This window comes from Aquarana catesbeiana, linkage group LG04, assembly GCF_042186555.1.
Source record: "Aquarana catesbeiana isolate 2022-GZ linkage group LG04, ASM4218655v1, whole genome shotgun sequence".
Classification (NCBI taxonomy): Eukaryota; Metazoa; Chordata; class Amphibia; order Anura; family Ranidae; genus Aquarana; species Aquarana catesbeiana.
The window spans coordinates 50,130,611-50,143,324 of NC_133327.1; the positions used below are offsets into that span (position 1 = coordinate 50,130,611).

The 12,714-nt window shown below is 42.0% G+C and overlaps 1 protein-coding gene across 1 annotated transcript in view; it reads left to right on the forward strand.

Moving 5' to 3' along the window:
• Nucleotides 1–735: 735 nt before the first annotated feature.
• LOC141139237 (cysteine-rich secretory protein 2-like) overlaps nt 736–12,714 on the forward strand; it is a 121,750-nt gene continuing 109,771 nt past the window's right edge. Inside the window, exon 1 of the mRNA XM_073625174.1 lies at nt 736–816. The gene's annotated coding sequence lies outside the window, so the exon portion shown is untranslated. The remainder of the gene's footprint in view (nt 817–12,714) is intronic.

Here is a 12,714-nt window from a genome sequence, read left to right on the forward strand (position 1 = left end):
GGTTGGGTACGTATACTTTGCTGGGGGGAGGGAGGGTACAATATGAGCTTGTTAGGATTTCCAACAAGCTCAAATAGGTGTAATGGTCAGGTGCACACAAGAGCCACGTTGTAGAGTCCTGCAAGGTTTAAGCATTTGTCCCTGTCATCTGGTGGGGGAGGCCTCCACTAACTCGTATACCACAAATACTGGAACAACAAGGTGGATATGGGCACGACCCCTCCTCATCCACTCAAATGTATATACTTATGAACCAATCAGGTGTCCACAAACTTTGGCCATGCAGTGTTAAACAACATCATTAGGAAAATATTCACCCGCAGAGCCACCCCTCTTCTCCAAATATGTGTAAAAACCTGAAAAGGATTCTATGTAAAATAAAAAATAAAAAAATGATTGAAGTTCTACTATTTTCTGCTGTTTTGTTCAACACACAATGTAACAGGTAGTAAAATATGAGGGGTATTCAAATATTATGGAAATCAAAAAAATAGTTTACCAATTTGTTCATATGTTAAACAAAGTCTGTGTAGGTTTACCATTACAAATCCCAACACAAAGATTTTGCTACAACCAGATAAATTTATAATCTGTGTGTTTTAGTAATGATTTAGCATTAATCTTTTGTGTTAACGTGTATGTCACTAAACATTCATGATATTTCATTCAGTTTATTTTTACAGTACTTACTATGAATAGGCTCATTGCCCACACCCATTATTGTATCTAGATACTTGTTGTAGTATATAAACCATTTCATTTCAAGAAATTCTTTGGCACTCGGCAACAAATTATCAAGGCGTCTTTCTACCAAAGGTACATTTTCTCCTATAGTAAATGTATTGATTTCACAATATGGTTACATTAATTAATAGGAAGATTGCAATGAGGCATGATATATTGTCAGTGGCTAGTAAAATTGAACCAGCATTTGCACTTTTGTTAAGGTTGTTATGAAAAAAAAGTCTTTCTTACAATTTTTCATGTTATGAAGACAGCGTTGGACACATCACAACATTTTTTATAAGTAATCACTATTAGTGGTTCCTTTCAACATATCTGGCGCATATAGCACCCACCGCTGGTATTTATTCAAAAACATTTTTAACATTTTTTAAAAAAAAATTTAAACAAGTTTTTATTTAAACTTTTTTCAAAATTCACCACATACAAATATGTAGTTTTAAAATTATTATTTATATATTGTGGGGGGGGGAGAAAGGGAGAGAGGGAGAGAGAGAGGGAGAGAGGGAGAGAGAGAGAGAGAGAGAGAGAGAGAGAGAGAGAGAGAGATTAAAAAAGGGCTTATTTATTATCTTATTGATACTTGAGTGGGGATATTTGCCCCAAAATGTTTGGATCAATGTCCCTTGCCCAACACCAAAACAAACATGTCACTCTCTTTAGATGCCACCTCTTTTACCACCTCTCTAAAGTTCAGCCTTTTCCATTCTGAGCATTTCCTCTTTCTCCTGCTTTCACTTGGTCCTATTGGCCCACACCCATCTCCTACTACCCTTGAACCATTTTTTCTTGTTTCATAATCTAATAGTATGTAATTGATGACATCATCATTAACATTGATTTGTAGCTATCTGAGGGTGGACACTGGCCTAATTAAACAATGGGGTGATTTACTAAAGCCTGGTACACATTAGCAGTCTTTTTCTTTCGTTCAACCCAGCAGGCTGAACGAAAAAAAAAAAAAGTACTGTTTTACTGCTATACTAACTATCCGACTGTTAGTACAGCAATATCACCCACCGACCTATTGTGTTCTGACAGAGGGACTTTCCCTCCGCCAGAGCACACCGGTCTGTCGATCGGGATCCGATCAGCGCTCTCAGCCAATGGCTGAGAGCGCTGATCGGATGCTGTTGGGCAGACTTTTTCGGTCATGTCCCTTCGACAGAGTCCAACATTTGGCCAGCTTCTGTCAAACCGGCTTCCGTACACATGCGCCAAATGTCATCCAGTTTTTATTGAAGATGCTGATCTCGCCCGATTTTCAGCCCGTGTGTACGGGGCTTAAAACCGGGACATTTAGAATCTGGTACAACTGTGCATGGTAGCAAATTAGCTTCTAACTTCAGCTTGTTCCATTAACCTGGAAGCTGACTGGTTTCTATGCAGAGTTGTAGCAGATTTTGCATGCTCTGGTTTTATTTATTTCAGGTACTTATATAGCGCTGTCAATTTACGCAGCGCTTTACATATACATTGTACATTCACATTAGTCACTACCCTCAAGAAGCTTACAATCTAAGGTCATTAACTCACATTAATACATTCACATAGTAGGGCCAATTTAGACAGGATTCAATTAACCTACCAGCATGTCTTTGGAGTGTGGGAGGAAACCCACCCAGGCACAGGGAGAACACGCAAACTCCAAGCAGGTAGTGTTGTGTTTGGGATTCGAATAAGCGACTCTTTTTGCTGTTAGGCAAAAGGAAAAAAGTGTTAAAAGAGCCAGCAATTTGAAAGAATGGAAAACCCAGACCCTTTACTATAAAAGGGTGGGCATGCAGCAGTGTGTTTGAAATAATAGTGAAAGTTCTGCGTCTCACAAAAATTTGTAATGAAATAATAGGACGCCTCCCTATATACTTTGATTGGGTTCAAGGCACAGATGAGAATCAAAACATTGTGTGAATATTAATTGTATTTATTTATTCATATAAAGTAAATTGATGTTCACTTTTAAATTTCCAATCATGTGCTGATGTTTTTCACATAACTGGAAAAATTAAGTGAATATTCACACATTTTTTGATTAAGGATTCTCAACTCCTTTGGTAATAAGCCTCCATGTCTTACTCCAAACCAACAGCAGTTGATAACAGAGTACCATTTTGAATCTTAAGTGTAAATGATAATTTTGCTAGCAATGCTCTGTCTTTATTAAACAATGGCTCTCTGGGGGAAGAATTGCTATAGTTCTTTGGTGTTAGGCCCCTTTGACAATGGGGCGTCGCAGCCATCGGTGGTAAAGCGCTGCTATTTTTAGCTATTACCGTCGTTTTTGTGGTGGTTTTTGGCCGCTAGCGGGGTGCTTTTAACCCCCACTAGCGGCCGAGAAAGTATTAAAAAGACCTGCATAGTGCCGCTGCAGCGGCGCTTTGCCGGGGGATCGGCAGTGGTGCCCATTCATTTCAATGGGCAGGAGCCGGTTATACACTGCTCCTTCACTGCTCCAAAGTTTTTTTAAAGTCCGGCCAGACTGCAGGGGAGCCGTTTTTCAGGCGCTTTACAGGCGCTATTTTTAGCCCAAAAGCGCCTGAAAAATGTCTCAGTGTGAAAGGGGTCTAACTCATACTCTGGAATCCCATTAGGGGACAATCGAGAAATCACGCTATGGACTAGACATAGCTGTGTAATGGTCGTGTTTGGAGAGGGTTTATCATAGTCCAGGTGCTTCCTGGGAAGGGGTGGGGTGTGTGCAACTGATGTAATTATTAAGAGATACAAAACTATTGACAGAAGACATTTTTTAACACATAAGAAACTTACGTTTCATAACAACCTACAATCATTTTTGTATTGTGCCTTTTATTAAAACACAAAAAAAACACAAAGAAAACATTACATTATTTTATTACTTAAACATATCACCATAACAACACTGCAACAAGCGGAATATTGAAGTACTGCAGAACACAAATATTTGTAAGAATAGTGGCATAGCTGACAAGTGGCTGAAGCACTCTATAAGATAGAGGAATATGTAAGAAAGGACTAAGGGGTTGATTTACTAAGACTACTAAAGGATGATGGATGCATTACTGAGCTTTTAGTAAAGCTGCAACTAACTCAGATATTGGGCTGCATCATTACAGCTGTAAAAAAGAATGTGAGTGCAAAATTGGAGTTCTTTCCCATAGCGACAAGAAATATGTTTAATATTTCCATAAAAAGAAAGGTGAAATCAATTTCGATACCATAGGCTACAGGACTCAGACCAATGAAAGCTATCTACAGTCAAAGCTAAAAAAGCATTTGTTTCAAATCCTGTGTCTTTTTAAAAACAGAACATCGTTGAGACTCATCAGTTTAGCAAAAATCCCAGTGACACAGTTTTGGAGGAGGCATAAGGAAAACCTGAAGCTGACTTAAGTTGGGGCTGGGTTACAAAAACAAACTGGAAAGTACAAGAACAGGCATACACGTCTATGGTATGCTTGCACTGAGGTATAGGCATGAACTGGAATGAGTATGTGCGCATACTTATCCAGAAAAGACATCTAGATAGAAAAGAGTTTCAGAATTTCTTCAATTATACCTTCCAATGTCTTCTGCTCTGTTGAAGGCACAAGTATTGCTTACTTTAATCAAGGTTTCTAAGTTGTCCACTGCTCTGGTTGTGATTACTGGCCACATGAATGAGCTGTTCTTGCCGGTCTCTCGCAAACACAATCTCTTACAACAGGGATCATTAACCACCGGGCCGTGGCCCACTACCGGGCCGTGGCCTCTCTGCAGCCGGACCACAGGTGCGGACAGCCGGCATAAGACACCTTGGCGGCTGGCATAAGAGAACCGGGGGGGCGACATGAGACAGCCGGGTGGTCACCGCTCTTCCGCCCTCACAGCTGATGATTTGTCAGCCTAAATGTCGGAGATGCGGCAGGGAGCAGAGAGATGACATCAACTCTCACAGCCCGCCCTGCATCACCACTCTCCTGCCTTCACTCAGAACCCACCACTGCAAAGAGGCCTGCCTCTGTGCTAAATGGACCAGTGCTGCCACCAATGCAGTGACAATTCACATCTGATGGCAGTCAGCGTGGCAAGTGACATTCCGCATCTGGTGGTAGGCAACGTGGCAGGTGACGCAGCAAGTGACATTCCGCATCTGGTGACAGGCAACATGGCAGGTGATGTGGCAAGTGACAATCCACATCTTGTGGTAGGCAGCATGGCAAGTAACAATCCATATCTGGTGGCAAGTGACAATCCACATCTGGTGGCAGGCAGCGTGGCAAGTGACATTCCACATCTGGTGGCAGGCAGCGTGGCAAGTGACATTTCGTATCTGGTGGCAGGTGACGTGGCAAGTCACAAGCTGCATCTGGTGGCAAGTGACACGCTCAGGGCTCCCACTGATTCTGAATTATGGTGAGTTGAACTATTTCATTTATTACTACAATGTAATAATAGAAATAATGCGCTTCGATCACCCTGACATCATATCAAGCATAGTGCCATGATGATTGAAGCACTAACACCAGCCATTGCCCCGACATATTGCCCGCAAAGAATCGTGTCCCCCCCCCGGTCCTTGCCACAATGTTCTTCCACGCAGCCGGTCCCTGGTGCCAAAAAAGTTGGGGACAGATGTCTTACAATACAGCAATGTTTCTCAAATCCAGTCCCCTTTTGCCGCGTACACATGACCGGACTTTACGGCATACTTTGCCCGGCGGACTTTTCGACGGACTTTACGGCGGACTTTCCGAATGAACGGACTTGCCTACACACGATCAACCAAAGTCCGATGGATTCGTATGTGATGACATACGACCGGACTAAAACAAGGAAATTCATAGCCAGTAGCCAATAGCTGCCCTAGCGTCGGTTTTCGTCCGTCAGACTAGAATACAGACGAGCGGACTTTTTGACCGGACTCGAGTCCGTCGAAAAGATTTGAAACATGTTTCATTTCTAGGTCCGTCGAACTTTTGGGGAAAAAAAGTCCGCTGGAGCCCACACACAATCAAATTGTTCGATGGACTCCGGTCCGCCAAACCAAGTATGCCGTAAAGTCCGGTCGTGTGTACGTGGCATAACAGGTCATGTTTTCAGGATTTCCCTCAGATGAACCGGCTGTGGTAATGAAACTGATCAAATCACTTGTGCAAAAAATGGAAGACCTGAAAACATGACCTGTTGTGGGTACTTGAGGACTGGAGTTGAGAAACATTGCAATATAGGACCAGGGAGACAAGAAGACAGGAAAAATGTATTTCTGTCAGTGTTACTATAGGAGATTAACTCTTATTTTCTGTCTAGTAAAACATTTTTAAAAGTAAAGGAAACTAGGGTTTGCAGTAAAAACCTGATGGGAGCCTCCCCATTTTATCCAACATTAAAATTGAAAGTTTTCGCTATTCAAATACTTCAAGTGCTTCTTCTTTGAACTTTGAGGATAAATTGTTCTACAGTGCCTATAGCACCACGGTTACCAACAAGGACTTGCAAAAAATACTTGTTTTGAATACTTTAATACCCGTAGCCTAGCCACATGTTCATTTTAAAGTGCCCCGGTTAGGGAGATTCACTCTCTCTATTTTTCATTTTTACCATTAAAGTGAAAGTGATAGAAAATCTCAAATTTTGAGTTGTCCCCAGAACAGTAAAAAAGCGAAAATCTTCCAATGGGGACACTAGCGCTGGTGACTCTGGTGACAGTTAGGGATTTCCTATCACTTCTTGCTTCGGCTATGGGACAGGAAGTGAGGGGGAAATCCAAATAGAAAAAATATGGCAAAAATAAACCTTACAGGGGTCCTAAACATCCCTTACGCTATCCAAAATAAGAATAAAAGTTTTCCGTTAGTTCTACTTTCAGCTCAACTTGGGCAGAGGTTATTGTTCCATGTACAGTTTCTGAGCTGTTTCTGATCTCCTAGGAGGCAATGAGCTTATCACTCAGAGAGGTTTCAGGAAATCTTCCAATCAAGTCAGTCCTTTTCATTCATATGTAGAACAGTGAAGCTGATATTAATATAAAAATGAAAAAGGTTCTAGTCCACTACCAACTCTATTAAATGTTTTGTTTTGTTTTCTGGCTGGCTTGGTCCTCATTGTAGAACATCCTCATGCATCCTTTCCATGAGACAGTGCAGACCATGAATAGAACTCTCCCCATTGGGGTCACAAACGGCAAAGCTATTCCTCTTTCCCTTTTCCATTCCATCCAAAATTAGAAAAGAAAAAAGCTGGAGTTGATTTTGAACTTACTAGTTTGGACTGGGTTTAGATGGTGGGAAAGCAGGGTCATTTGGAGGAAACCCACAAATATAAAGCTCCATGCAGACAGAAAAGGAGTGGAAACTGAAACTAGCAACCAAACATACAGTAACTAGGCTAGAGTGCCAACCAGTAATTCACAAGGCCACTTGGTAATTTTATGTTTGAACATTTTGTAAACATATTATAATCCATTTTGCTTTAAAACCAGTAGCACAAAGTTGTCATAATGTAAAGATTAATCAGATTTGGAACCTAAAGATGTGACTTTAACTTCTATGTCCATTGTGTAACAAAACAAATACAGTGAGTGCCTCCAGGATATGGACTCGTTATGCTCGAATCCCATAATTATTCTAGCTACATTAACTGTCATCAGCTAATCAGAGCATGCCTTTATTTGCCTTCACCTAACTTTTCTTCCAGAATACTGTTTGACTTAATGAAACAGATTCTGCTTTGATGTATACACAGTGGTGGTACTGTTTCTTCATCAAAGTTTCATGTCTGGGACTTTTCTTTTGTTCACATATTTGTTTGATTTTCATTTATTGTTATTTATATAGCGTTGCACTATTTGTATGTAAAGGGAAAAAAATATGCTTTAAATAGTTAAATAAATGAATTGAAATAGGTCAAGAAAGAGCAGAAACTCTCATGTGCGATATCACAAAAAAATACATAAACCTAAAAACAGAGTCGCGCATAACATTTAGAACATACTGTTCATAAACATATCAGCATATGTATTAATTAGTGCAATGTTATAAGTCCTTCTTCAAAAAAGCATGGACACCCAATGCTACACAGTCTTGTGTGGTAGGAGGAAGACAGGTGCAGGACCAAGGTAGTAAGAAAAATAGAAGCGTCACATTCCAGAATTCTCAATCAAAGTTCATAGGTATACTCCAGACATTCCAGATCTCCTGTGCTGTTAACACCGCATGTGACCACCACCAAAGAAAAATGCCTGCTTACCAGATATGTTAGACCTGTAAAAGGTCAATAATTCCTGTGGCTGATTGCCCTGCCAGGGCCTTTGGACTACAGTCTGTTCAGCACACGATGGTCCTATAGACACTCTCTCCTATCCCCTCTTTCAGTAGAACAACTGTAAACAAGAGAACATCTCCCTCAAACGGAAGAATAGATAAAATACCGGCCGATACAGATAAAAAGCGAACTCCCGCGCTTCCGGGACTTTGTAAGTCGCAATGACATCAGCACGGCGTCCACTGCACTATTTGTACTTATGTATACATTGTATGTAGTGCATCAAAATGTCAGCTCGGTGCTGTGTTCTGGTGGCAGTGTAGGGACTTCCTGTCCTGTTCCCAGAACAAATCAATTCACAGGAAACCTTGTATTTTTTATCATTGAATACAATGTTTCCTCTGATTGGCTGAGGTGAAGATATGTTAATAGGGTATTATTAATATTATTGATCAGGATGTACAGTATCTCACAAAAGTGAGATACACCCCTCACATTTTTGTAAATATTTTATTATATCTTTTCATGTGACAACACTGAAGAAATTATACTTTGCTACAATGTTATAAAGTAGTGAGTATACAGCTTATATAACAGTGCAAATTTGCTGTCCCCTCAAAATAACTTAACACCCCTAAGTGAAAATGTCAAAATTGGGCCCAAAGTGTCAATATTTTATGTGTCCACCATTATCTTCCAGCACTGCCTTAACCCTCTTGGGCATGTAGTTCACCAGAGGTTCACAGGTTACCACTGGAATCCTTTTCCACTCCTCCATGACGACATCACAGAGCTCCTCCACCTTCCGTTTGAGGATGCCCCACAGATGCTCAATAGGGTTTAGGTTTGGAGACATGCTTGGCCAGTCCATCACCTTTACCCTCAGTTTCTTTAGAAAGGCAGTGGTCGTCTTAGAGGTGTGTTTGGGTAGTTATCATGTTGGAATACTGCCCTGCAGCCCAGTCATTGAAGGGAGGGGATCATGCTCTGCTTCAATATGTCACAGTACATGTTGGCATTCATGGTTCCCTCAATGAACTGTAGCTCCCCAGTGTCGGCAGCACTCATGCAGCCCCAGACCATGACACTCCCCCCACCATGCTTGACTGTAGGCAAGACACACTTATCTTTGTACTCCTCACCTGGTTGCCATCACACACGCTTGAAACTATCTGAACCAAATAAGTTTATCTTGGTCTCATCAGACCACAGGACATGGTTCCAGTAAACCATGTCTGCTTGTCTTCAGCAAACTGTTTGCAGGCTTTCTTGTGCATCATCTTTAGAAGAGGCTTCCTTCTGGGACGACAGCCATGCAGACCAATTTGATGCAGTGTGCGGCGTATGATCTGAGCACTGAAAGGATGACCCCCCACCCCTTCAACCTCTTCAGCAATGCTGGCAGCACTCATACGTCTATTTCCTAAAGATAACCTCTGGATATGACGCTGAGCATGTGCACTCAACTTCTTTGGTCAACCACGGTGAGGCCTGTTCTGATTGGAACCTGTCCTGTTAAACCGCTCTGTGGTCTTGGCCACCATGCTGCAGCTCAGTTTCAGGGTCTTGGCACTCTTCTTATAGCCTAGGCCATCTTTATGTAGAGCAACGATTCTTTTTTTCAGATCCTCAGAAAGTTATTTGTAATGAGGTGCCATGTTGAACTTCCAATGACCAGTATGAGAAAGTGAGAACGATAACACCAAATTTAACACACCTGCTCCCCATTCACACCTGAGACCTTGTAACATTAACGAGTCACATGACACCGGGGAGGGAAAATGGCTAATTGGGCCCAATTTGGACATTTTCATTAGGGGTGTACTCACTTTTGTTGCCAACGGTTTAGATATCAATGGCTGTGTGTTGAGTTATTTCGAGGGGACAGCATATTTACACTGTTATACAAGCTGTACACTCACTACTGTACATTGTAGCAAAGTGTAATTTCTTCTGTGTTGTCACATGAAAAGATATAAGAAAATGTTTACAAAAATGTGAGGGGTGTACTCACTTTTGTGAGATACTGCATATAGCACCAACAGTTTGCGCAGTGCTTTAAAACATAAAGGGAGAAAATACAGCAACAACAGAATTCAATACAATGGGGTTAGCCCTGCTCCTGGGAGCCTACAATATATTAGGGAGGGGCAAGTGGAACAAAAGATAACTGTGAGGGATGAACTGTGAGGGATGAACTGATGGGAGAAATAAAATATTCCATTGTTAACTGAAGGAAGGATAGGCTTCCCTGAAAGGATGAATAGAAGATAGCTGGACAGATCAGGTAGGTAGCTCCAAAATATGAGAGAGACTCTGGAGAAGTCCTGAAGCTAAGCATGGAAAGAGAAGACAAGGGAGCTAGAAAGCTGGAGGTCTTGGGAGGAGTGAAGAGGATGGTTTGGGTGATATTTGCAGACAAGATTGGTGATGTAGCTCAGGGCAGAAGTGGAAATGACTTTTTATGTTGTTATTAATTAATTGAATTTTATTAGTTGGGCAATGGAAAGCCAGCGGGGGGATTGGCAGAGAGGGGTGGCAGACACTGAGCAGTTGGTAAGGTGGAAGAGTCTAGTAGCAGCATTCATGATAGACTAAAGAGGGCATAGCCTGCAAAGAAGTAGGCCTATGAGAAGGGAGACATAACAAGGGAGTGAATAAGTTGCTATGGGGTTTTAACGGTTAAAAAGGGGGCATATTTTGGAGATGTTACAGAGGTGAAGTCTACAAGATTTGGACAGTGATTGGATGTGGGGCTGAAAGGACAGGTCAGAGTCCAGGATTACACCTAGCACCCTGGCATTAGGGAAAGGACTGATAGTTGTATTATTGATCTTGATGAAGATGCCAGGGGAGGGAGCATGGGCAGGAGGGAATATTATGAGCTCAATTTTAGAAAGATTGAGTTTACGGAAGTGGTGCAACATCAATACTGATATGTCTGTTAATAAGTTAGTAATGCGAGAGAAGACTAAATGGGTGAGGTGGGGAGTAGAGAGATAGATTTGGGTGTCATCAGCATAGACAGGGTACTGGAAACCATGGGAGTTTACCAAGGGTGACCAAGGGTGGAGGTGTAGATGGAGAAGAGGAGGGGTTAAAAACAGTGGCGGCTGAAGGTTTTTTGTTTGGGGGCGGCAAACAACCACCCCCCCTCTGCGGCACCTCAACCCCCCCACTTGTTTGCCAGTCCACCAGCACTTACCCGATGGGCGGGCACCACAGGGATCATCGGGCAGGGGGACAGGCTACGGCAGGCGTCTTGCAGCGTCTTCCGTGTCCTCTTCCCTTCTGAGATCATGGCGGCTTTCACCGTGCATCTCCTCCCCTCCCCCTAGGCATCCAATAAGATCGCCTAACCTTTCAGCCAATCAGGAAATGGGTAACAGACCCGCGCTTCCTGATTGGTGGAGAGGCGATTTAGTGTTAGAAAAGCAAATATTCATTTGCTTTTTTAACACATCTGGGTGGACTCCGAGTGCAATGCTTTGCGCACCGGGTCCACCCTATTTTGAAGCCTATTAGAGCCTGTGGCTCTATTCAGGTGCTTCATAAATACACCGCCGCAGCTGTAATTCAGGCGCTCGGCATCCGAAAAAGGGGCCGGACACCTGAATAGGCAGTGGCAGCAACAGCTATGGATAGATGGCTATGGATAGATTCATGCTATGCATGAATCTATCCATTAGTCATAGAGGGGGCCAACCCTGGTCAAAGGACAAAACCTTGGGGACTACTACACAAAGTGGTAGAGGAGAAGACAGATTTGTAGGTAACACTGAACACTGTGATAGTTAGAAGGAGAATCAGGAAAGAGCCGAGACTTAAAGGCCAAGAGAGTGGATTTTTTTGAGAAGGGGATGGTCAATGGTATCAAAGGCCATCAGCTATCCCTACAAGACCTTTACAGAAGAGTAAAAAAAGCTGGTTCTTGCTACAAGGAACAAGGTAAAATTAATTAAAATAATGCCAGGGCATGCTTTGGAGGGGTAGAGGGAGGTTTGAGAGAAACACGAGTAATACCTGGAAATACACTTTAAATCTTAGCCAATGGGTGTGGCTCCTGTTACTCCTATGCACATTAGAACAGCTTTGAACCAGGAAAAAATAACTTAGCTTGCCATGGACATACGTGACATTTAATACATTTTCACCCAGTATGTGAAGTGTTGGTGCAGCAATTTGTTCGAGGTGAATCTTAGTGTAAATGGTACTCCTGAACATTTACGAAATGTTAGGTGATGTCATATTTACTTGGAATTCCTTCTCTAATATGACAGCCAGGTAGTGTGGCTCATAATCAAACCGATTAACCACAAGAGGGTGTGCTCTATGTGTCAAGCACTTGCATGTGAAATAATAATATACAATTACTGATTCAACATAAAATTATGAAAAAAATTAAATCAAAGTAAAAAAAAACTCAGTCCCATTCAAGTGCAATGATATCCAAGTTAGAGAATCCTTTTTGACATGTGAAATAGTGGCGTGCTGTATCTGCAACACTGATCTTTGCTCGGTGTCCCTAAATCACCACATGTAAAGTAAAGGTCCCTACTCACCAGATTGACTGGACCCTCTTGTCCTATGAGATGAAGGGTCAAATATTGCTTAAATGGTTGCCCATGACCAAGGGATATCCTCCAGTGGCTTTCTGGTGCCTTTATCTTGTGATGGTTGAGCCCAATGTTTCAGTTGCAAGGTTTAAAGGTGGAAGAAAAAAAAGAGGAAAAAAAGACTTATATTTAT